Genomic DNA, 23273 nt, shown 5'->3' with positions numbered 1-23273 from the left:
CTGCTATTTTAATGCTTATACTGTATGCCACACAGAATTGTACTATGTTTGTTGTTGGGCAAGCTGGCTTGATGAATTTGTAATTGTAAGGTAACAGGAAAAATATTTACATAAATAATTAACTCTAAAGTTCAAAGACTTCAAAATCCCCATTTGTTCTAACTGCAACACCATTCTTCCATATATATTTGAATGTGTTTGTGTACAACATGTCTTGGGTTCTGTATAGTACACAAAATTCTAGTTGAAGTGCTATATACCCTATATGAAATCATTCCTAGATGCACTCCTTAAGTTACTTTCTCATAATCTTTATAGAAAAGTTATTAGTATAGATAAAAAGTGTTAGTCACCAATGGTTAGTCAGAGAATGTCGATTGGTGGCCCCCAGGGGGAGGGCGTTCTCTGTGGGCGCGCCAGACCTGTGGAACCGCTTGCCGGTTGAACTCCGGATGGCCCCCGACCTTCGCTCCTTCTGGCGCGATTTAAAAACTTACTTATTTGAACAATCTGGCCTGGTCTGATGGGTTTGGGGTTGGATTTAGTTTTAACACACTTTTATTATTGTATTATATTGGGCATAATTATTTAATTCTTTTTAACTCTTTTTTAACTTTTGTATTTACATTTTGATATTTATTGCCCTGTACACCACCCTGAGTCCTTCGGGAGAAGGGCGGTATAAAAATTTAATAAATAAATAAAATAAATATAATAAAATAAATAAATAAATAAATGGGAGGGATAGGTGTATTTTCTTTATTTTTCTAACAATGGCCATATTAGGATGCCATACAAAAAGCAGAAACTTTTGTTATAATTATTCATTTTCTATAACACCCAGTATTTCCTTCCAGGGCTGCATCTATTCATGAATGCAAAAGTTTTAAAAGTCAGCTTCTCAAAGCATTAGAGAACAATTAGGACAGAACATTGGACAAAAAACAAAGAGGATCTGAGCACATCACATTACTGATGGAAGAATCATGCAATATTTTATGGAGTATTGTGTGGGACCAGGGATAAAGTTGTACAAGCTATGCTAAGCATACAACATCACTCCTCAAATGCACTCCAGAAAACCAAATAATTTGTGATACTGTATAGTATTGTATAGCAAACAATACAAAAGGAGTCACTTAGTTTCTTTTATCCTTCAGCCACATAGACAGAGACTGCCTGAAGATCCTTAGACCCTTTAAGAATGGTATCCAACACAGGTAGACCACTGGAAAACCAAACTCTGAACAATCTTTTAAGATTTAAGACTTCAGTTGATTAAAGTTCTTTGTGGAGACTATAATCTCCGCATAACACCAATCCATAATGTATGCTTTTGACTTTAGCACAATGTGAAAAGCTGTCTATTAAAGGTTTCATGGTATCTGTGAACCAAGCTTACATCTTTTTCCAGCTGAGCTAACTGGACACACTTGGAACATCTTACAGTTCTGATTAGCTGCTCAGGTGACATTCAAAGCCAGTAGTGACTTAGCTTGTCTTGATCTGTGCATTTTTACCAAGACTTGACTTTAATCTGATTGACCTGAGCTAGGCTGGATCTGACTTCAGTGACCTGACTGATTCAATCTGATCGTCTTGACCAAATCTGATTTGCTTCACTATTAATCTGTCCCTTCCCACACAGGCTTAAGTCCTTGGCAAAGAGATCTGTTCACTCTCCATTAATTAGAACATATGAGACATAGTTTAATTTCGGGAACAAAACTTGGAATTTTTAATAATCTGAAATGTTTTACTGTAGGGTTCAGTCAAAGGGGCCGAGGTGAGTTCTTGGTACTCTTTCATGCCTGCAATGCTTTCTTTTTCTCAACCAAGTCCTTCTATCGCCAAGCATCACCTTGGTGCTCTGTATCTCTCCAAGTCTAGTTTCTGCACGGAATATACTTTTAAAATGGCATGGGTCCAGATTATTTACGGGAGTACCTTTTGCCGGCTTTAACTTCCCATCAACCTGTGCGCTCCCACAGAGAGGGCCTTCTCAGGGTGCCGTCGGTCAGGGAATGTCGACTGGCGGCCCCCAGGGGGAGAGCATTCTCTGTGGGTGCGCCTGCCCTCTGGAATCAGCTCCCTGTTGAGCTCCAGATGGCTCCCGACCTTCGCTCTTTCCGCTGCGACCTGAAGACTTGGCTATTTGAACTTGCCGGCCTGGACTGAGGGACTGGGATTTTAGATTTTAAATTTTAGAACGTGTTTTATTGTTAGGGCTACTTGGTTTAATTTATTTTAATTTTTGTATATTATGTATTGTATATAGTGTTTTAATTGCCCTGTACACCGCGCCAAGTCCTTCGGGAGAGGGGCGGTATATAAATCCAAATAATAAATAAATAAATAAATAAATAAATAAATAAATAAATAAATAAATAAATAAAATGTAGCAACCAAATATGTAAATTACAAGTCTGCAAAATGAGCTAATTTACATGCTTTTCTGGTTTAGCCAAATTACATTTGAGGGAAATATTTGTTTGGTTCTCAAGGAAGTATAAATGTTTGATTCCTAAAAAGATATGAAGAAAAAAATGGACTCAATAGGAGAGAGCTTTTTTCATTGTCTTTAATTTTGTTTGTTTGTTTGATTTGCAACCCATCTCATTTTGAAACAACTCAATTCAAGCAATTAATAAATCCTAGCTATGTTTTCCAATTGCTTCTTCATTCAGGCTACAGGTCAACACTTACATGAACCAATAATGTATCTCATAGTCACATAGTCTGAAAAATGACATAGCTTTGCTAGCACAAAACACCACACTTCAATTCTGGTCTTTTCACACTCTTAGCCTTCCTCTTTACAACCATCTCACTTGTGCCATAGCATGTTTGTTTGAAAACCCTTGGATTCAGTATTCTGCATGATGGCTCCCTCCTGACTTTACAATGGGTTTGGAGCAACATACCAAAAAATAATTTAAAAAAATGAATGAACACACAAGGATTACCAAATAACTAAAGAAATAGAAAGATAAGTGAAAGAGGAGGAATAGTCTGTAAATTTGTCATTATCTTGGCCAATGTCAGAAAAGAGAAAAAACATCTGGGATTTAGCCACAAGTGACCCACTGCTACATATTTAAATGAATAAAAGTGTTATTTCTACCTAGAAATACATAAGTAGCTAAGTGCACTGCTACATGAATGCATTCAGAAAATGGAATGGGTGCAGGTGTCAGGTCTAGAGTCAAAGACAACACAATCCAATTGAGTCCAATCCTTTATTTGCTTACAACTAATGCACAGAATCTTGCCAAACTAAAGCTATATCCATCTAATTTACTAGCTATATTTTGAAAGATTCTGAGAAACCTTGAATCTCTTTCTGCTTCCCTCCTCCAACTCAGAAATGAGCAGTCTCTTAATCTGGACCTCTCTCTGATGAGATTTACTGCTTCCTTCCTGGGAAAACTCTGCATTGCCAAAACTCCTATCCACTATTCTCCAGCTGCAATTCCACCACAGCAGGAGAATAGTGGGGCACAAGTAGAAGAATGCCCAGTCTCTAGAGCATGATATGGATTGAGAATATACTCTATACCTAATTAATAAAAACATATATTTGTAAAAAGCATAATCCAATAACACCCAGGAAAACAAACATTCTTTTTTAGAAAGGATTTTATTGAATTTTATAGGGTTAGGGATAAAATAGGATCGGGTTAGGGATTAGGGTTTAGGGTGGGGTTGGGATCAGGATTGGGATTAGGACAGGGTTGGGATCAACATTGGGGTTATCCTCCAATAACAATTTCATTCTTTAGCAAACAAGCTATTGTCCAGGTACATATGTTCAATTAACAATAGTTAATATAGTAATAATATAGTAATAGTCAAGGTTGACTCAGCCTTCCATCCTTCCGAGGTAGGTAAAATGAGGACCCAGATTGTTGGGGGCAATAAGCTGACTTTGTAATAATGCTGCTTGGGGGTGGGGGGCGAAAGCCCTAATAAGCAGGCATATACATAGAATGAAGGCTATTGCTAAGCACATTGATTTGTGCTTTAGATTGTAAGCTGCCCTGAGTCTTCGGAGAAGGGCGGGATATAAATGGGAATAAAAAAAAATTAATAGATAACTGTAGAGAATGTAATAAATGATAATCAAAAACAGTATCAGTTAATCAATACATATCAATCTTCTTACTTATATTTAAAATAACATATCACATTCCTTTCTCCCTAGTTCATTTTCCTAGCCATTGGTAAAAATTATCCCATGTTCTATAATAAACTGAATCTTCTTTCTCTTTAATCTCTAACGTCAGTCTATCCATTTCTGCACATTCTAAGATTTTCTTAATTAAAACCTCTTCAGTTGGTTAACTTTTCATTTTTCCAGTATTGGGCAAATGCTATTCTCACTGCTGTCAGTACATGCAATATTAAATATCAGGAAAATAAACATTCTTATCTTCTTTTTAAATATTCAACAACTCAAAGTTGGTTTCAGCATTTGTATGACTTCAGAATATCTCTTGAATACCAAAGATAGGTGAAAGTTTTACTAATATCCAGCTATCAAGAATATAATTCTATAATGTGCAGAATTCTATAATATTGCATTAATGAATACAGGGATTAGTTGATACTAACTAAAGTAATAGGCAATCAGGCTGAAAATACATCTGGTCTTAGTTAGTCATTGTAACAAAATATGAACCTAAGAGTAATCTGCAAAATCAATTTATGACAGAATGAGCATGCCAGTGTTACTTATTTCTTATATCTGGGGGTACATCAATTTTGCAGGAGTATTAATTTACTCCTGATCTAGATATACAGCATTCTTCATCAAAGGAAATTCAGTGTCAATCTCAGGCGAAATATGTAATACTGCAATGATTTTCAGCCAAATTAAATGTAGCTGCCCAAATTTCTTATTCTGGATTCTACTCAACACCATCTACTGCACAACATTCATAGCTAGCTTGTGAAATTTGTCAGTTTTAAAAATAATTGTTTGAACGTATTGTCTAATAGATGGTTGTATACTATGATGGCAATGTAGAGTGATGAGCTTCTTTGGTGCCTTTGAGTCAGTGGTGACTCCTAGTGACTGCCTGGACAAATCCCTGCAGTTTTCTTGGCATGGTTTTTGAAAAAACAGCATGCCACTCCCTCTTTCTTAGGGCTGAGAGAAAGTGACTGTCCCAAGGTCATCAGCTAGTTTTGTGCCCAGGGCAGGACTAGAACTCACAATCTCCTGGTTTCTTGCCTGAGGTCTTAACCACTACATCAGACTGGTTCTCATGGGAATATTTTTTTTTATTTTAATTCCATTTATATCCCGCCCTTCTCCGAAGACTCAGGGCAGCTTACAAGCTTAGCAGTAGCAATATTAATCTTAACCTAGATTAAATACTGGATGTGAGCTAACTCAGCAATAAACCACTTGTATCTTTGTTGATCTGTAAGGTGGATATGGTGTTACTATTGGCCATGGATCGTGAAGACTGTTTCAAGCTAAGCTAAGGCAGGGTGTAGTTTATGCCAAGGGTTGTGCTACACTTTGAATGGTGTATTGGAAACAGCAGTAAAAAGATAAGTAAGGTAGAGAGCAGAAGTGACTAAATTTTGATTTAATTTTCATATTTAATTAAAATTAAGTTAATGCAATGTTGGTAATATGATTACTCATCACATGTTGAGTAAGTTTTCTCTCCTCTAACTCTGTGAGAAACAGGGAAGTGTGCTCCCAACTTATATGGCAAGGTGTAAATTAATTTCCCATATTTTGAAAGGAATAAGCAAGCACTTTACAGAGACCCAGTTTGGTGTAGTGGTTAAGGCATTAGGCAAGAAATTGGGAGACTAGAAATTTTAGTTCTGCCTAAAGCACAAAGCCAGCTGGGTAACCTTGAGCTAATTTCTTTCTCTTAGCCCTAGAAAGCAGACAACAGCAAACCTCTCCTGAAAAACTGGACTTGCCCAGGCAGACTCCAAGAGTTTGACAGAACTGACTTGAAAGGCAAACAAAAAGTACTTTGTGTGTGTGTGTGTGTGTACACACATATATATATATACACACACACATATACATATACACATGAAAGTTTTCATACTTTTAATGGGCAAAAAGTACACATTAAGAGTGTACACATTAAATTGTGTGGCGAAATGCAAAATCTGACATCCAAGACTGACAGCTTTAAACAACCACACAAACATCAACAGTGAAACTTTACAGAAAGACACAGCAGATTCCACATTTGTATGCGATTATGATTTTCTCCCTTTTTTTCAAATGATACTTTCAGAAATATTAGAATGACAGTTTGGCTTGTATAAGTATGGATTTCTGGCTTAATCCTCCAGTTTTCAGTGGTGTTTGCTGGGAATGGTCAAAAAGGCACATGAGCAAAAAGAGGCAGTGTTCTGATCATGCTGCTGTAATTACTCAGCACTTTTGAAATTAATCTTTTTCCGAAGAGATGGGAAAACCACAGCAGCACTCTCAAATACATGAGAGGCAATTTGAGAATAAATACCCAACACAGAAGCAGCTGCTCAACAATTGTGGACTTTATTGCTGTCTAGCTTAGAACCCCAAACTGTCAGTCTGGTACCACTTTGGTAGCTCTATTGTACTTAGGCAGATGCTAGCCTTTCCTGGACAGCAGATAATATGAAGAGGGGTTATATAAAAATAGCAAGGTTCTTAGGACAAAGTTTGCTTATAATATGCAAGGACTTTCAAGTAAAGTCTATGTAGAAAACAATTTATTTATTTTTATTTTTATTTTAATTCCATTTATATCCCACCCTTCTCCGAAGACTCAGGGCGGCTTACAAGCTTAGCAGTAGCCTTCATTCTATGTATATGCCTGCTTATTAGGGCTTTCACACACACACCAAGTGGCATTATTACAAAGTCAGCTTATTGCCCCCAACAATCTGGGTCCTCATTTTACCTACCTCGGAAGGATGGAAGGCTGAGTCAACCTTGAGCCTGGTGGGACTCGAACCTGCACTAATTGCAGGCAGCTGGTGTTACTTAAGGTCTAAACTGTTCAAATGTTGTGGCACCCTATATAGATATCATAGCAGTTAACTTCACATTGAAATGTTTTAACATTATATACAATAAAAAGCTATAATTATCTACACTGCAATATGATCAATATTATTTCTATATGCTTTGTTAATGTAGTACAAATGTCAGGAAGGCTCACCACATGCCAATACTTCTCAAATGATCCGCCTGTGCAGATAGGCAAAGTATTCAGAGAGGATATCTGCAAGACAAAAACTTTCCTGGCTCCTCCTCAGGATCCTGGTTCCTATAAAAGCCTTGGATATGTATAGGAGACTAACATCATTTGAGTAAGGTCTTCAACAAGCAGGGCGTATTAGGGACTGATCCTGATTGTGTAACATTTGCAGAAGGCCTTGCTCGACTTTCGGCAATACTGAGAATTTTCTCTACTGCTGTACTGAAGCATAGTTGTTGAAATCCTATTTCTGGAAAACAGCAAGGAAAGGAAAAGGAGAAGGAGTCACTCTCAACTTTGCCAGCAGTGTGATGTCAGCACCTGGCTTCATACCATGCTGAGTATGATTGGCTCTGTGCCACCCTTCAACAGTTGAAGAACCGGAAACAGGCAGCCCAGCCACATCCTCATGATAGGCTGCATCCAAATAGGCACAAGGGAAGAAATATAGCCAGTTTCCTGTGCTGTTAACTTGCTTTGGAGCCAATTAAGTACATTTCTGACATTTTTGTATATACAGTATAAGGCTATACTCTTTGCAATCAGCAGTCTCCTAATAAAATTATTCCCTAGGAAACAGCTTCATCTTCCATCACATACAGCAGCCAGGACAGGATTTTTTTTAATAACAATAATGCTAATGGGGGAAAGGCTAGGAAGGAAGGAAAGTTTCTGGGAACTGATGGTGAGATAGGGAGATTGAATAGAGGCATTAGGTGCCCTCCAGGTGTGTTCAGGATGCAACTCCAAGCATTCCCAATCTGTATAATAAATGGTTATTCAGGGCTCGCTAACATCTGTTAAAGCTGAATTGTGGATACCCACACCAGAAAATGAATAAAACAAGAGAAGGGGGGGAGGAAAAAAAAGAGAAGAAAGAAGAGGGGGGAAAAAGATGCAGTTTTGGAACCTATAAATCTTCCCTTCCATTTTAAACTACATCATGCCAGTCAATCAGCTTTAACCGATTTGAAATTATCTTCCTTTATCCATTCAGTGAGAATCCTCTGTAAACCATGCATAAAACGTAGCTGAAGCAGCTTTCATGCTGTATAGCCAATAAAAAACAATAAGGCCACATTCCCCCAATGACACAAGCATTAAAATTTAGAACTTTCATTGCCAACAGTTGCATCAAAGGTAAATTTGACCTTGATTTCCAATAACTACCTATCCATGTATTTTCTTGGTAGCAATACAGTACAAAACTGACTGCTTCTCCCAGCATTTTTTTTTTTACCTTTCCTGACTCCCTTATAGACCTGGGCATTCCTGGGGTTTTCCATCTATATATTAACAAGATCAAGTTTTCATTGAAATCATCCAAGACTGGCTAGGTGCTGCTAGCTGTTACTGACACACGACAATGTGATGGGTACCACCTATGTTAAGGCTCCTTGCACAAGGTAGAAATATAATGCAAAACTGTATCATCGTTGCAGTATGTAGGTGATTTGTCAGAGAACGACTTACAATAAAGCATGAAATCTTCTCTATGCTCTTAAAAACCATCAGTTCACTAATTCCCCCCAAATAAATTGCTGCAAGACCTTAAAGCTGAATTGAATATTTTCCACTTGTTTTCTGGTGATATGTATTCTTCTTCTTTTTTTTTTACATTCAAACACAAACAAGAACCTTTTCTGACAGCAGTTTTTGAAGAGTAAGCGAATAGGCATTTCCCTCTCTGCTTTCTTCCAAGCCAACATTTCCTACATGACTATAATAGGCAAGTTAGTAAAATTTTCTGACACATATGCAAAGTCATGATAAGTCTTAGCTAAAATGGAAAGTGGCATCTGCCATTATACACTCCACATCTACTCCAGTGCATTCAGAAACCAAGTGGAGCGTGACTAGAACATATATATATATATATATAAAATCCTTTTTTAAAAGCAACATCCCACCTAGTTTTTGTCAGAACACAAAAAAAGGAGGCAAGGGAGAACCACCGTAGTTACCAGCAACTGTGCCACAATACAGTCATTAATATATACAGAAAAAGAAAATGTGACACCATTGGCTAATAGGCAAGGCCAGTCCCAAAGTGTTTTCCCCTTGCTCAGTTAAAATATACAAAAAAGGAACTGCAAACAAGAATATAGTATTCTCTTTGCTAACAGTCTTCATATTTGCAGTTGCAGCATCACTCAAGTTGGCATACTTGGGTTGCTTCAACATCCAAATTTCTCTTTGCCTTCGTGCTTCCCATGACTTCCCATTTTAGCCCACTTTTCCAATCTAGTGCCCTCCAGATTTGCTGTGACTATATAGTTCCCGGAAGCCCAGCCAATATAGTTGAATACTTCTCAGCTCATATAACCCCTCATGCTTTCTAACCCAAGTTTTCAATTCAACATTCTGTGGCTTGCTTCAGATTTTCAAATTGTTTGATCAAATCAGGCTCAAAGTAAAATTGAAAGCAATTTTAGTAGTTCATTGCTAGTTAAGTTACACAGAATTTCATTACAGAACAGTCTCTCTAGCTTTCCGAGAGAAAATTACTAATTTCTTAATCAGTGACTTAAAAATTTCTAACAGATCATCTCACAGACACTCATTAACTAAATAAAAAGTCATCTATCTGTGGTAAAACCAGAGGAATGCCTATGTCTATTGCTGTGTGGATAAGAGGCCCTATTTACACCGCACACTTTTTTATTGAAAAGTTTTTCAATACATTTTATCTTTAACAACCCCTCCCCCCCACCCCCTACCCAACCCTTCCTAACCCTCCCCCCTCCCCTTCCCCCCCATCCCCGACTTCCCAGAGCTAAATACAAGGTATAAAAGTAAAAGCAATCATAAACAACCATATGCTAACAACAATAAACTAATAAGTCTATCACACTCTAGCTCATATAAAATGACTACAAGCAACTATTATCACATCAAAACTTATACAAATGCTAAGTGAAACTTTTTGGTCCCATATTTGTTCTGGATGTAATCAATCCACTTTTTCCACTCCGTAATATAACGTTGTTGCGAATGGTCTTTCAAATAAGCCGATATCTTTGCCATTTCCGCCAGATTGGAGACTTTTAAAGTCCATTCTTCTATAGTCGGCAGTTCCTCCTTCTTCCAATATTGACCTACTAAAAGTCTTGCTGCCGTAATTAAGTTCAACATCAACTTAGTGTCCACAACAGTAGTATCCGCAATTATGCCCAATAGAAACAATTCCGCACACTTATCTTGATCAACTAAAGACTTAACAGCAGCATTTGTACAAGGTGCAAATTTATTTAGTGGTTAAGGCTTAGTATGTTTTGTGGATCCAGACTGTTGGGTAAATTTAGTTTAATTTATTCTGCAGAAACAGATTAACCCCCTACCTAGTTTATGCAGGTTATCTAAATGGTGTGACTTTTTCCTCAGGGAGACTCAAAGATAGGAGCAATTTATCAGCTGCATGCCTCTAAGCAAAGATGTTTTCAACAAGGGAGCAACTGAGAAAAATTGCACCACAATAATGCTTATGCAAATTAGCAACTGGGAAGTAAATGTCACCAGTCAGTACATTTTGTGCATGGAAAACTCTCAGGTAGCAAGAACTGAACTCAGTATTCAAATTTTCTAGATGAAGTGAACGAATTGCTCTAAATGAAATGGAACAAACTAGGTGTCAAGGTGATTTAATTGAAAGGAAGGCTGAATATGGATTTTGGGTATATCCCAAAAATGATTAGATTGGATTTTAAACAAAGGCAAGGATGAGGATTAAGATTAGAGTCACAAAAATGTTTTTACTGTATCAAAAATGCCCTTCAGATAATGCTATGGCAAAATACCGTGCTGGGTTGCAAATGAATATGCAATCGCAATTAATGTTGAATCTTATGTTATCTTTAATATAAATCTATATTCCTACGGTAACAACTAGTATATTCCTTTTCAATAGCTGCTACACTCCAGCCAAACTTCTTGACGCAGGGAAGAGAACCACATTTCAGAATTCTAGTCATCCTTCTGATCATTATACAGACATAAACAAATTTATTTATTTATTTATTTATTTATTTATTTATTTATTTATTTATTTATTGAATTTTTATACCGCCCTTCTCCCGAAGGACTCAGGGCGGTGTACAGGGCCATAAATATTAAAAACGAAATACAAAAGTTAAAAAACAATTAAATATTATGCCCAATATAAACAGTAATAAAAACCATGTTTAAAACCCCAACCCTTAACCCATCAGACCAGGCCGGATTGCTCAAATAAATAAGTTTTTAGATCCCGCCGGAAGGAGCGACATCTCAGCTAACACATACAATTTCCTACGCCACTATTGCTGATCAATCTACCCCCTTGAGGCTTTACAGGTAGTCCTCAACTTGCAGCCATTTGTTTAGTGACCATTGAAAGTTACAATGGCACTGGAAAAAAAATGACCAATGACCATTGTTCACACTTGGAACTGTTGCAGCATCCCCACTGTCATGTGATCAAAATCAGACACTTGGCAACCGACATGTATTTATGACAACTTCAGTGCTCCAGGGATCACGTGATCACCTTTTGCAACCTTCTGACAAGCAAAGTCAACGGAGAAGCCAGATTCACTTAACTGTGTTACTAACTTAATAACTGCAGTGATTCACTTAACAACTGTGGTGAGAAAGGTCATAAAAGAGCCTTGGTGGAGCAGTGGGCTAATGCCTCCTTAAGTAACACCAGCTGCCTGCAATTAGTGCAGGTTCGCGTCCCACCAGGCTCAAGGTTGACTCAGCCTTCCATCCTTCCGAGGTAAGTAAAATGAGGACCCAGATTGTTGGGGGCAATAAGCTGACTTTGTAATAATGCCGCTTGGGGTGTGTGTGTGAAAGCCCTAATAAGCAGGCATATACATGGAATGAAGGCTACTGCTAAGTTTGTAAGCCGCCCTGAGTCTTCGGAGAAGGGCGGGATATAAATGTTATTAAAAAAAATGGGGCAAAACTGACCTAAGAACTGTCTTGCTTAGCAACAGAAATTTGGCGCTCAATTGTGGTCATACGTTGAGGACTACCTATATGTGCCAATCACACAGCTCACAGCATCACCATACTGAGGAAGTTCAAAAGATTTAAGTAAAAAAAGGAAACCATAACCTGATGGATTTCTTCTCCAACCTGACATTTTCCAAATAACCTGGACAACAGTATCGGAATTCCCAATCAGTAAGGCTGTTTGCCATTAAGACTGGGAATACTAGTTTTTTTTTTGTCTAAATTTTAGACTAGAACGGGTGAAAGAAAGCTGGTACAAGGGCCGGTTGCCATGATCTTGGTTTTCTTAATGTTAAGTTTCAAGCCAACTTTTGCACTCTCCTTCTTCACCCGCAACAAGAGGCTCTTTAGTTCCTCTTCACTTTCTCTAATGGCCTCTTGTTGCGGATGAAGAAGGAGAGTGGAAAAGTTGGGTTGAAACTTAACATTAAAAAAAACCAAGATCATGGCATCCGGCCCTCTCAATTCCTGGCAAACAGATGGGGAAGAAATGGAGGTAGTGATAGATTCCTGGGCTCCAAGATCACCGCAGATGGGGACTGCAGCCAAGAAATTAAAAGACGCTTGATCCTGGGGAGAAAAGTCATGGCAAATCTAGACAGCACACTAAAAAGCAGAGACATCACCCTGTCAACAAAAGTGTGTATAGTCCCTTGGTCTTCCCAGCTGCAATGTATGGCTCTGAAAGTTGGACCATAAGAAAGGCTGAGCACCAAAGAATTGAGGCCTTTGAACTCTGGTGCTGGAGAAGACTCCTGCGAGTCCCTTGGACTGCAAGGTGTTCAAACTGGTCAGTCCTAGAAGAGATCAACCCTGACTGCTCTTTAGAAGGCCAGATCCTGAAGTTGAAAATCAAATACTTTGGCCACCTAATGAGAAGGAAGGACTCACTGGAGAAGAGCCTAATGCTGGGAAAGGTTGAGGGCAAGAGAAGAAGGGGACGACAGAGAATGAGGTGGCTGGATGGAGTCATGGAAGCAGTAGGCATGAGCTTAAATGGACTCCAGAAGATGGTAGAGGACAGGAAGGCCTGGAGGAACGTTGTCCATGGGGTCGCGATGGGTCGGGCACGACTTAGCAACTAACAACAACACAAGATATTTGTTACTCTTTAAAAGGCTCATACTACATACTACAGTACCTACATCAAAAAGGATTATAGTTTTTACTCTCCAAGTGCCAGTATCAACTAAATCTGAATGCTGTTTGCACACCAGCATAGTTATCTCGTTAGTATGAAGAGGAAAGTGGAGGCAGGCTAGTACATCAAAATTCCTTGGTGTTGACACTTTTAAAAGGTACCTACTGCCTTCTATTAGTTTGCAAATTTTGTTGCATTGTGTTTTATGCTGAGATACTAGCAATGAAGGAAAGGGGAGGGACATTGGAAAATTATTACTACTTGGAATGGGAGAGCTCTATAAAGAAATACCTGGTGCAATCTAAAGAATTTATCACATGATAAAGAAGTGATAACTGGGCTTAGTTGCTGCTTAAGCCAGGTGCTAACTTGTCTCTAAGCTCCAGGCTCCAATTTGTCTACTACTGTGTATCCCAGATCTATCTCAGGTGCCTCTGAGAAAATCACAAGCAAGACCTTTCAAAAGCAGTGAGGGAAGCTGCTTAAGAAACGAAACCCAACTAACATTCCACCTCTCCTCATCCCTGAAACTAATTTTCACAGTCAATTTCACGATTTTTTTAGCAATCGGGATGTGCAGACGGTTGATCAAACAGACGTTTGATTCTGGGGGACACAGGGAAATATGCTTCCTACTTATGAAAAAACTATCCACTAGTGTGTCAGCAGGTAAGAAATTGGTTAAAATATATAATAAACAACCACTTAACAAGCAGCTTGTTCTGGTAATATAAAACTACAAAATGAAAATACTTGACTTCAACCACATGCCTTTTTGAACATCCCTTCATATCTTCCAGAGAAAAAAGTCAGTTTATCAGCATCTCCTGAAGTGACTGAATACCCTAAGAGGCATCTCACCATGACTGGAGGGCTCTTTCAATCAAGCTACGGGGCACTGTTTTGGAGGGGGGGCAGTTATAAACAATGTCCCAGGCAACAGATTCTTAACTGCTATGGCTTTTTAGGACTTGTTTGCAAAGTAGCAGCTGGGAAGCTGCTCAGGCATTTAGATTTTAAATAAGAACCATATGGTATCTTATGGTTTCTGTAGTGATTTGTTTACCCATTTATCCAATTCTCTGAAAGAAAGGAGAGGGGAGGAAATAGAGAGTAACTTGCACTGAACACCAAAGACTGCAGATGTGTTGAAAAGGAGCTCATGGAAACATCTGCAGAGAGCCAACAGTCAGAGATTATTTTAAAAGTGTACCAGCAATAAGGCCTATTACTGGGGAATTGTTGCAAGGCAGGGGTGTCAAACTGCCGTCCCACAGGCCGGATGCATCATGCCGAAACCGCGCCCACCCCATTGCCGGCAATGAAAAAAAAGTCATGATATGTCGCGACACGTCACGTGACGTTGCGAGTTTGACACCCCTGTTCCAAGGGATAAAAAGGCATTTGGACGCTGTTTGAGGGACCATTCATCCCATCCATTCCCCCACCCCACCCCACCCCGGTTCTCAGAGGCATAAGATTACACAGATTGAGCAAAATGTTCTGATTGCAAACAAAAATTAAATGGCCGTTATTTGCTTGGTAGTTGTAATATTCAGAGTTTCTCCACAGCATACTACCTGAGGCATTGCATCATAGTTACAATGACTCAAGACTTGCTTGAGTTATGCATTTCATCCCCGTGCAATTAGCTTTTATATACCAACATTTCTGGTTGATTTTGGCTCAGTACAGAGGTGTAAAATTACTATGCAACAGAGGATTGATTGCATTTTTTTTTCCTTTTGGACTTAGGGGATATAAGAAATGTGAACAATAACATCCCCGAACAGGTAAATAAAATTTATTTGGGTTTTAAAGGGAAAGAATTAATGACTTAAAATGTTCATCTCCTAAAGCAAAAGTTTCCCATTTGATATCCTCTCAAATTGCAAAAACTGTTAAAAAAACTCAAAAGTTGGGTTCTCTGAAGGTTGCAAATGGAAACTTGGGTTGAGGATAACATACACTTCATGGACTGCTTACTTCAGGCTTACTGTGATATGTGAATGCAATCTTTTTGACTAGCAGACATGAATTATGTTTTAGCCTTGGATCCCCAGGTACAGTGCCTCCCTCAGCATTTGTCTGCCCCACCCAACTTGTAAAGTATCATTCTAAGCATAAATAAATTTAAACAGGCCATGCTGCAATTTCCATGCTTTAGTTCTAGGAATGCACACAGGCCTCTACAGGATTCTTAATTAACTAATTCGTAATAATTAAAAGAAAAATGGTGAGTGGTGTTTGCCGAGTACTGTTTGGAAATGCTAAAAAAATAAAGATAAACTGGTGTTAGAAAGCCATCTGAACTGGCTAACAGAGTGGTGTAGGCAATGCAGGCATGGTAACTATTTTGTGAATGCACTCCAAAAAAGCTGAGAAGCCCCATGTGAACATAAATGCATGAATAAGGTCAAAATGTGAGATTAGGGCAGGGGTACCCAACCCCGGTCCGTGGACCGGTACCAGGCCACAGCATGCCAGCAACCAGGCTGCACAAACAAACAAAGCCCCATCCATGGGATGCAGCATCCCCATGGTCATGTGATTTATATTTGGATGCTTGACAACTGACTTACATTTATGACGGTTGCAGCATCCTGGAGTCACACGATCACCTTTTGCAACCTTCTGACAAGCAAAGTCAATAGGGAAACCAGATTCACTTAACAGTGAGGGTAATTTAACAACTGCAGTGTGTCAGTTAATAAATGTGATGAGAAAAGTCTTAGAATGGGGCAAAACTCACTTAACAACATAAATTTTGGGCTCAACTGTGGTTGTAAGTTGAGGACTAGCTGTAATAATGTACTCTAATTTTAAGCTGGCCTGTAAGAATAAAAATGTTTTTCTTTAAAATCATTAATATAGCAACTTGTGTGTACAGTATGCATTTATGTGCAAGCTGGTGCACAGGGAACTTGCAGGAACACCAAATTAGCATTAACTGTTTTGAAGTAATGGATTTCTTTCTGCTCAGACTAATGTAACCACTTCAAACAAATGATTTCTCAAGGGACCCACACAGTCAAGAATATGCAAGTGTAGAGGACAACTTGGGAGGTTGCATATATTATCTCAATGAAAAGGGCTAATTATTTTTGTTGTGTGGATTACACTACCCATGTTTAGCCAAACCATAAATGAGTTTATCTTCTTCCGAACCTCACAGCACAACAGACAGCAATTACCCTATTAAAACCCTGCAAGGGGTATTTTAGCATCGTGGCGGCATCTAATATGTTGAACTACAACTCTCAATTCCTAACCAGCATAATCTGCCTGTGAGAAATCTGAGAGTTGTAGTATTCCAGCACACTGGGAAGGAAACGTTGCTGTTTACTCTAATAAGATCAAGCAGCTCAGCTCAGAAACATGCAAAATATTTTGGAATTTAAAAAGAAAAGCATATTAATCCCATAAAGCAAGCTTCCTGCAAGAAACAGAAGGCTGTACAAAAGTCAGAACTAGGCCTGTTGATCATGTTCTCTTCTTTTCTTTAAATTTTAATGCTAGGAGGAGCTTTTTAAAGGTTCAATATACAGTTCCTCATGCAAATATTGCTCATGTGGAAAAAAAAATCATACTTTTCCAGGAACTCAACCTGAACAACTCTTTGAAATATGGTAGATCTCCCATATCCAGTATCCTACATAGAGCTTGGCAGCCCTTTTCATATAACTATGGGGAGGGGGGGAGGGAGAGAGAAAACAAGAAGCAAACAATTAGCAATAGTACTTACTTATATACCACTTCATAATTTACAGCCCTCGCTAAGCAATTTACAGTCAGCATATTGAACTGCTGACAGTCAGCATAATTAGCCTGCGATACTGCATTCTAACCACTGTGCCACCACAGCTCTTAACTAATTAATAATAGCTGAGAATCCATAAACGTAGAGTTGTTTGCATGCTGAAAAACCAAGGATTCCAAAATTATGTCCTCCCTAATGAAATGCAAAGCTATGGGACATCTCAAGATATACTGCTAAAATTAATTTACTTAATTTTATTTAATTTTATCTTACTTACGGATAAAAGTGCTGAACAACTAGTGGATTGAATGTGACGCTGACCAGGCTCATTCTCTTCATGGGGCAGGGTTCTTGCCTCTCATCCTCAAACTGATTGACACGCTTATTACACTTTTATCTTCTGTCTCCTCAGGAGCACAAGCTGGCCTGCACGTTCTCCCTTCTACAACTATCTATTGCAGACATGTCAAACACAAGGCCCGGGGGCCGGATGCGGCCCACGAAGTGGTTTCATGTGGCCCGCGAAACCATCCTGGAAACAGTGAGGGAACGGCCCCCACTGCCTTGGCCCTGGCCCAGAGACCCTCCTCCTGCCAGAGACCTTCAGATCTGTCCCACTCCTGCCCAGGCCCCCATAGGCACCCTTGATGCCAATGATGTAGAGCTGGCCATGCCTATCCAGTAGGCCATACGCACTCTAGCCACGTCCACCCAGTAGGCCACGCCCACCCTGGCCACACCCACCCGGCCCCCTGAGGGCAACCGCAATGCTGATGCGGCCCTCAATGAAATTGAGTTTGACACCCCTGATTATTGTGATGCAGGTAGCCTAGATTGGAAGATGACAACCAGTCCCCAAAGCTGATCCAAGCAGAAATGTGAAGTTAAGTTTCCACCATTTCAATCCTCTCATTTGGCTTCCTCAATTTGTAGACTAAAGGAGAGCAGATGGAGCAGGGTATACCTTGTGGTAGCGGGGAAAAAGGAAAGCTCCTTCCTAATTCTGCCAATGCATGCAGTTTCATCAACATGAGGACTTAATTGATTCCACCCAGTACAGTGAGAGGCAACAAGTTTGCTTGTTATCAAATAATTTTCATCAAATCTGTCAGATGTGAAGGAGTGACATTTTCAGTTATAACTTACAACTGCATGACAACAATAAAAGTTTTTGAAAGAGTACTTGCGTTTACTTCATCCTGCTCAGCCTGTAATGGAGATTTCACTGTAAATACTATTGGCTTTAGAAAGAAGGCAGGCTTGAGCAAAGTTAGGTTTATATTTGGAGGTGGAGTCTTTCCATATTCTGCTGATGCTTATGCCTATTCAGTACCAGGTACAAAGTTACTTACTGAACTTTAACCAATAATTTACTTTAATACATACTTCTGTTTTGCTGCTTTTATTATACTGTTACAACACAAAATACTAATTTTCTTTTGTTACCTACCTTTAGAAGCATCTACTGAAAAATATAAAGCCATTTAAAAATAAAGGTTGGGAAATGCACTTGAAAATGTAATATAGATAGGCCTTGACTTAACAATTGTTCATTTAGTGACTATTCAGAGTTACAACAGTCCTGGAAAAAAATAACCTATGACCGTTTTTCATACTTACCAATATTTCTATTTCTTCATGGTCACATGATCAAAATTTGGGTGATTGGCAACTGACATTTACAGTATTTATGACAGTTGCACTGTCTTGGGGTTATGTTATCACCATTTGTAACCTTCCCACCTGGCTTACAACGAACAAAGTCAATGGGGGAAGAAAAATTCGCTTAAGAACTGCACGATTCATTTAACAACTGCAGTGATTTGCCTAACAGCTGTGGCAAAAAATTCATAAAATGAGGCGCAACTCAGTTAACAACTGCCTTGCTTAGCAGCAGAAATGTTGTGCTCAATTGTGGTCCTAAATTGAGGACCCCCTATACTACAGATCATCTTTTTTTCATTCTGCCTTAATTTAATGGGGACAGCAATACAGAACAGCACAGTTTCAAATCTCTCTACTCAAGAATTCACATGGTGACTTTGGGTCAATCACTGCCTGTCAATCAACCTACCTGACAAGTCTGTGGTTGGGATAAAATTAGGAGAGGCCTTATGTACATCCCCTTGAGCTTTCCAAGAAATGATGGAATACAAATTCAAAGAGTAAATAAACTAGAACAGTCCTAATTTCTAATTGAAGGCTATGCAGTCTATGCAAAGACTGTGTTCACATTATATAGTTGCCCATCAGGATGGTTAGTAGGACATGCTAACATTACCAAGTTACGAAGTTAAGCAGAGCTGTGCCCACAAAGACCTACTTAATATTTGAAGATAAAAGAGGTTTATAAAGGGGCTGGAAAATCCAGATATACCATTATACATTTCACTGCTCAAATTCTGGCAGCGACTGACTGAATATGCCTAACACTGATTGGCTGTAGGTATCAGCTAATTCACATCTTATATGCGTGCACACAGGCGCATATGTGTGCACATAAGTTGTTGTCAATTTGCTTATAGACACTCTTCCTGCAAGTAACAATGATTCCTAATGAGAAATTGTACTTCTCTGTTTGCCTACATACTATGAGCTCTCAATTATAAAGAAGCCATTCTATAAACAATACTATGTGATAAAGGTACTTGTGTGACATTTACCACCTTGTATTTTACAAGGCCTATCAAGTTTTCCTAGGCATCCTGGATGAAAGATTACTTGTGTGTTTCTCTTCTTCCCTCTTTCCTTCTCTCACCAGAAATATATTCTGTTCTCAGTGAGGATTGAGGTTGGGAAGGCTGTCTTCCTTTCTAGTAATCAAAGGCTTCCTTACCTAGGCTATTAAGGGGTTTCTGAGGAACCTACTTGTCTGTAATATTTCAAAGTAATTACGTCTTCCCCCTGGATTGGTACTTGGCTCCAAAATATATTTGGAGACTGACTCCTTCATGAGCTTGTTTACCTTCTCAGGGGCTAACAAAGGATGATTTGGGTGAGGAGCAAAGCAGATGGGAGCAGAGAGGCTTTATAGTGCTTGTAGCTTGTCTTCAGTGGCTGTGTTGAGGGAGGGAGTTGATGTTGGTAGAGACTGACAAAACATGTTGCTGGAAGCAAGAATGACAGTAAGAATAGGCAGCCAGATTGAGATTATGTTGAAAGTGTAAACTGGGCTTGGAACAGAGCCGTTTTCCCCCCCCCCTCTGCTTTTCCCCCCTCCCATTCCTTCTGCAATACTGCTTACCTGCCTGACCAACTAGGAAGGGGCCAATCACATCAGAAAGATTTGCCAGGATGATAATATGGAGCAAGAACTTTACGTATGTCCTGGAGAAATTGGGCAAAGGCTCTGTATACCCAAAGAGTGACCTCTGTTCCTTTTAGCATGGGTTTGTGCTCTTGAAGTGACTAATATGGAGATCTGATTGAATTAATGGCTGACTGGATTGTACAAATAAAGCCAAAGGATCGTAGCTGAAAATAGACAAAAGAAATCTATATTCTATTACAGAAAAAGAAAGACCATTTATTGCCCCAATAATATAGTATAAGTATAGTAGAGTATAGTGTAAGTATAGTATAGCATGGATTAGCATACCATAGCATAGCGCAGACATGTCAAACACAAGGCCCGGGGGCTGGATCTGGCCCGCGAAGTGGTTTCATGTGGCCTGCGAAGCCATCCTGGAAACAGTGAGGGAACGGCCCCCACTGCCTTGGCCCTGGCCCAGAGACCCTCCTTCTGCCAGAGACCCTCAGATCTGTCCCTCTCCTACCCAGGCCCCCATAGGCACCCTTGATGCGAACGATGTAGAGCTGGCCACGCCCACCCAGTAGGCCATACACACTCTAGCCACGCCCACCCTGGCCATACCCACCCGGCCCCCTGAGGGCAACCACAATGCTGATGCAGCCCTCAATGAAATTGAGTTTGACACCCCTGGCATAGCGGCTTCTTGGTGCTCTCTGAGCTTGCTTGTTTTCTTGAAGACATTTCATTACCAAACTAGTTAACATCATCAGTGCTGATGGACTAGCACTGAGGATGTTACCTAGTTTGGGTAATGAAACGTCTACAAGAAAATAAGCAAGCTCAGAGAGCACCAAGAACCCCTCATATTAATCCTGAGCTACAAATATTCTCCTTTATTAATAGTACAGTATAGTTCTTGACATCAGAAGTACACATAAGTTATTTGAACCATTTAGGGAAATAACTACTTCAAATGTTAGGAAAAACAGAAACATAAATTTAAGTAACTTTCTAACATGGCTTTTCCAAAATAATTCCAAAATCTTTGCCATGCAAGATAATTCTCAGCATTTCTTTTTAGATGTAGGGTTGCAGACCTCTTCTGGTTACTTGTGCAATATTTCTCAACATATAAGCTTATCTCCCCATTAAGAGTAATGAATGAAGTTCTGTCACCTTAGAAACTCCTGTTTTAACCTTCAGTCTCATAATATTTTTAAAGAGGTTTTTAAAATTATTTTTAAAAGCTTATTATTAAATACTGGATTTTTTTGTAAATTCCACTTGGAAGAGTGCCGTTATCCATCAAACAAAACAAAACTATATATGTGACAATGAAAAACAAATTCTTTTTCTTATAGGAACATGACCTATAGAATTTCTCATTTTACTTAGTTTACTAATTGGTTCACTAAAAAAATAGGTCTTTATGATTGCTAGATAACTGTCTGGATCTGCAATTTAACATTCTTGCCACATGTATAAGAAATTAAATTTCCAATCTTCTCTTCATTGTCCTTTTAAACTCCTGTATTACAAACCCTTTTCACTATAAATACTCCTACTTTTAGGGATTTATTCCTCTGCTTTCATTGTGTCTGTGGAGCTTTGTCAAGCTAGGAGGCAAATCCAGTTGAGGAGAGTTTTTTACTCATCTTGGCTTCCACTGAAAACACATCATTTAAAGTTCTCTCTACTCCCTTTTATCATCAGACAAGGGGAATAACACACTATTCTTTAATTACTATGTTTTTCAAGCGGGACTTTTCCACCTCCACTCAGAGCTCCTTGTAATGAAAGCTTTCTTTTAAAATAGTGCAATAAAGTATTCCTTTCATTCCCAGCCCCCCCCCCCCAAGATCTCTTATATGACAAAAGAGGTACAAAACTCAAGTCTGACAGTAAAAGGCTGGCCTCGATGTGCCACATGGCTAGGAGGCAACTTTGTCAAATCTCTCCCCTCCCCCTTTTCTAATCGCACTCCACTGACAAATGACTAAAGGGAAGTGTTTAAGAGCTTAGGATTCCAGAGTGAGCTAATACAGGATGTCTTTGGTTATTGAGGATGGGGGGGGGTGTTGGAAAAGAAGGCAGCCTTCTAACCTCCCTCCCTCCCCCGCCTCCTTAAATTTAAAAATGGGACGAATGTTACCATTTTTGGACATGAGTTTTGCACAAGCCCAGCCCTAAACCGCACCATTCAAAAACTGATCCCGCTGGGGCAGGGCCAGCATGGGTGCTCCTCCGACCTAGCTTCACCAAACCGGGGTCATGTCATCCGTCAGCCGGGGCATCCTTGATCACAGGGATGTGCCCAAGCCGGTTTTCCCGAAGACTTAAGAGACCAAATTCCTAAGGGGAAGAGATATTCCCAAGAGTTTTAAGGAGGAAAGGGTGTGGGAGGAGAGTGATTCGCTACAAACTCTGCTTTCGCTTCATCTCCTTCTGCCTGTTCTTTACATCAGCGTTTCCCAACCTTTAGGAACTTGAAGATGCGTGGACTTCAACTCCCAGAATTCCCCAGCCAGCATAGTTGGGAAACGCTGCTTTACATCGACCTCCTCCTCGGCTTTAAAACGCACGCAGTATTTGGAGGGAAAAGTATCGCCATTTCAATGGCGCTTTTTTTGTGGCAAGGACACGCGTTAGTTGCGCCCTTTCCCTCGCTTCCGTGCAAGAGCTCTCAGCCTCAAAACCACTCCGAACGGCAACTTGCACTTCCCCTCTTTTTCCCCCCTCCGGGAAGGTGGCTTTTGTCGGTTGCATTGCGAAACCCCGGAGGGGCCAGCAGAGCCTGCCAGTCAGTCTCCCGACGTTAGCGAGGGAAACATCTGTTGCTTCACAGTAGAAAGGAAAGCAACTTCCGAGCTGCCGCTGGCTTGGGCAGAC

General features: G+C 39.6%; 1 protein-coding gene across 3 annotated transcripts in view; it reads right to left on the bottom strand.

The window, feature by feature from the left end:
* ACTN1 (actinin alpha 1) overlaps positions 1–23273 on the bottom strand; it is a 129306-nt gene that overhangs the window by 104742 nt on the left and 1291 nt on the right. The window lies entirely within an intron of this gene.

This window comes from Vipera ursinii (assembly GCF_947247035.1).
Source record: "Vipera ursinii genome assembly, chromosome: 1".
Lineage (NCBI taxonomy): Eukaryota > Metazoa > Chordata > Lepidosauria > Squamata > Viperidae > Vipera > Vipera ursinii.
This window is presented reverse-complemented; position numbering and strand designations above follow the sequence as displayed.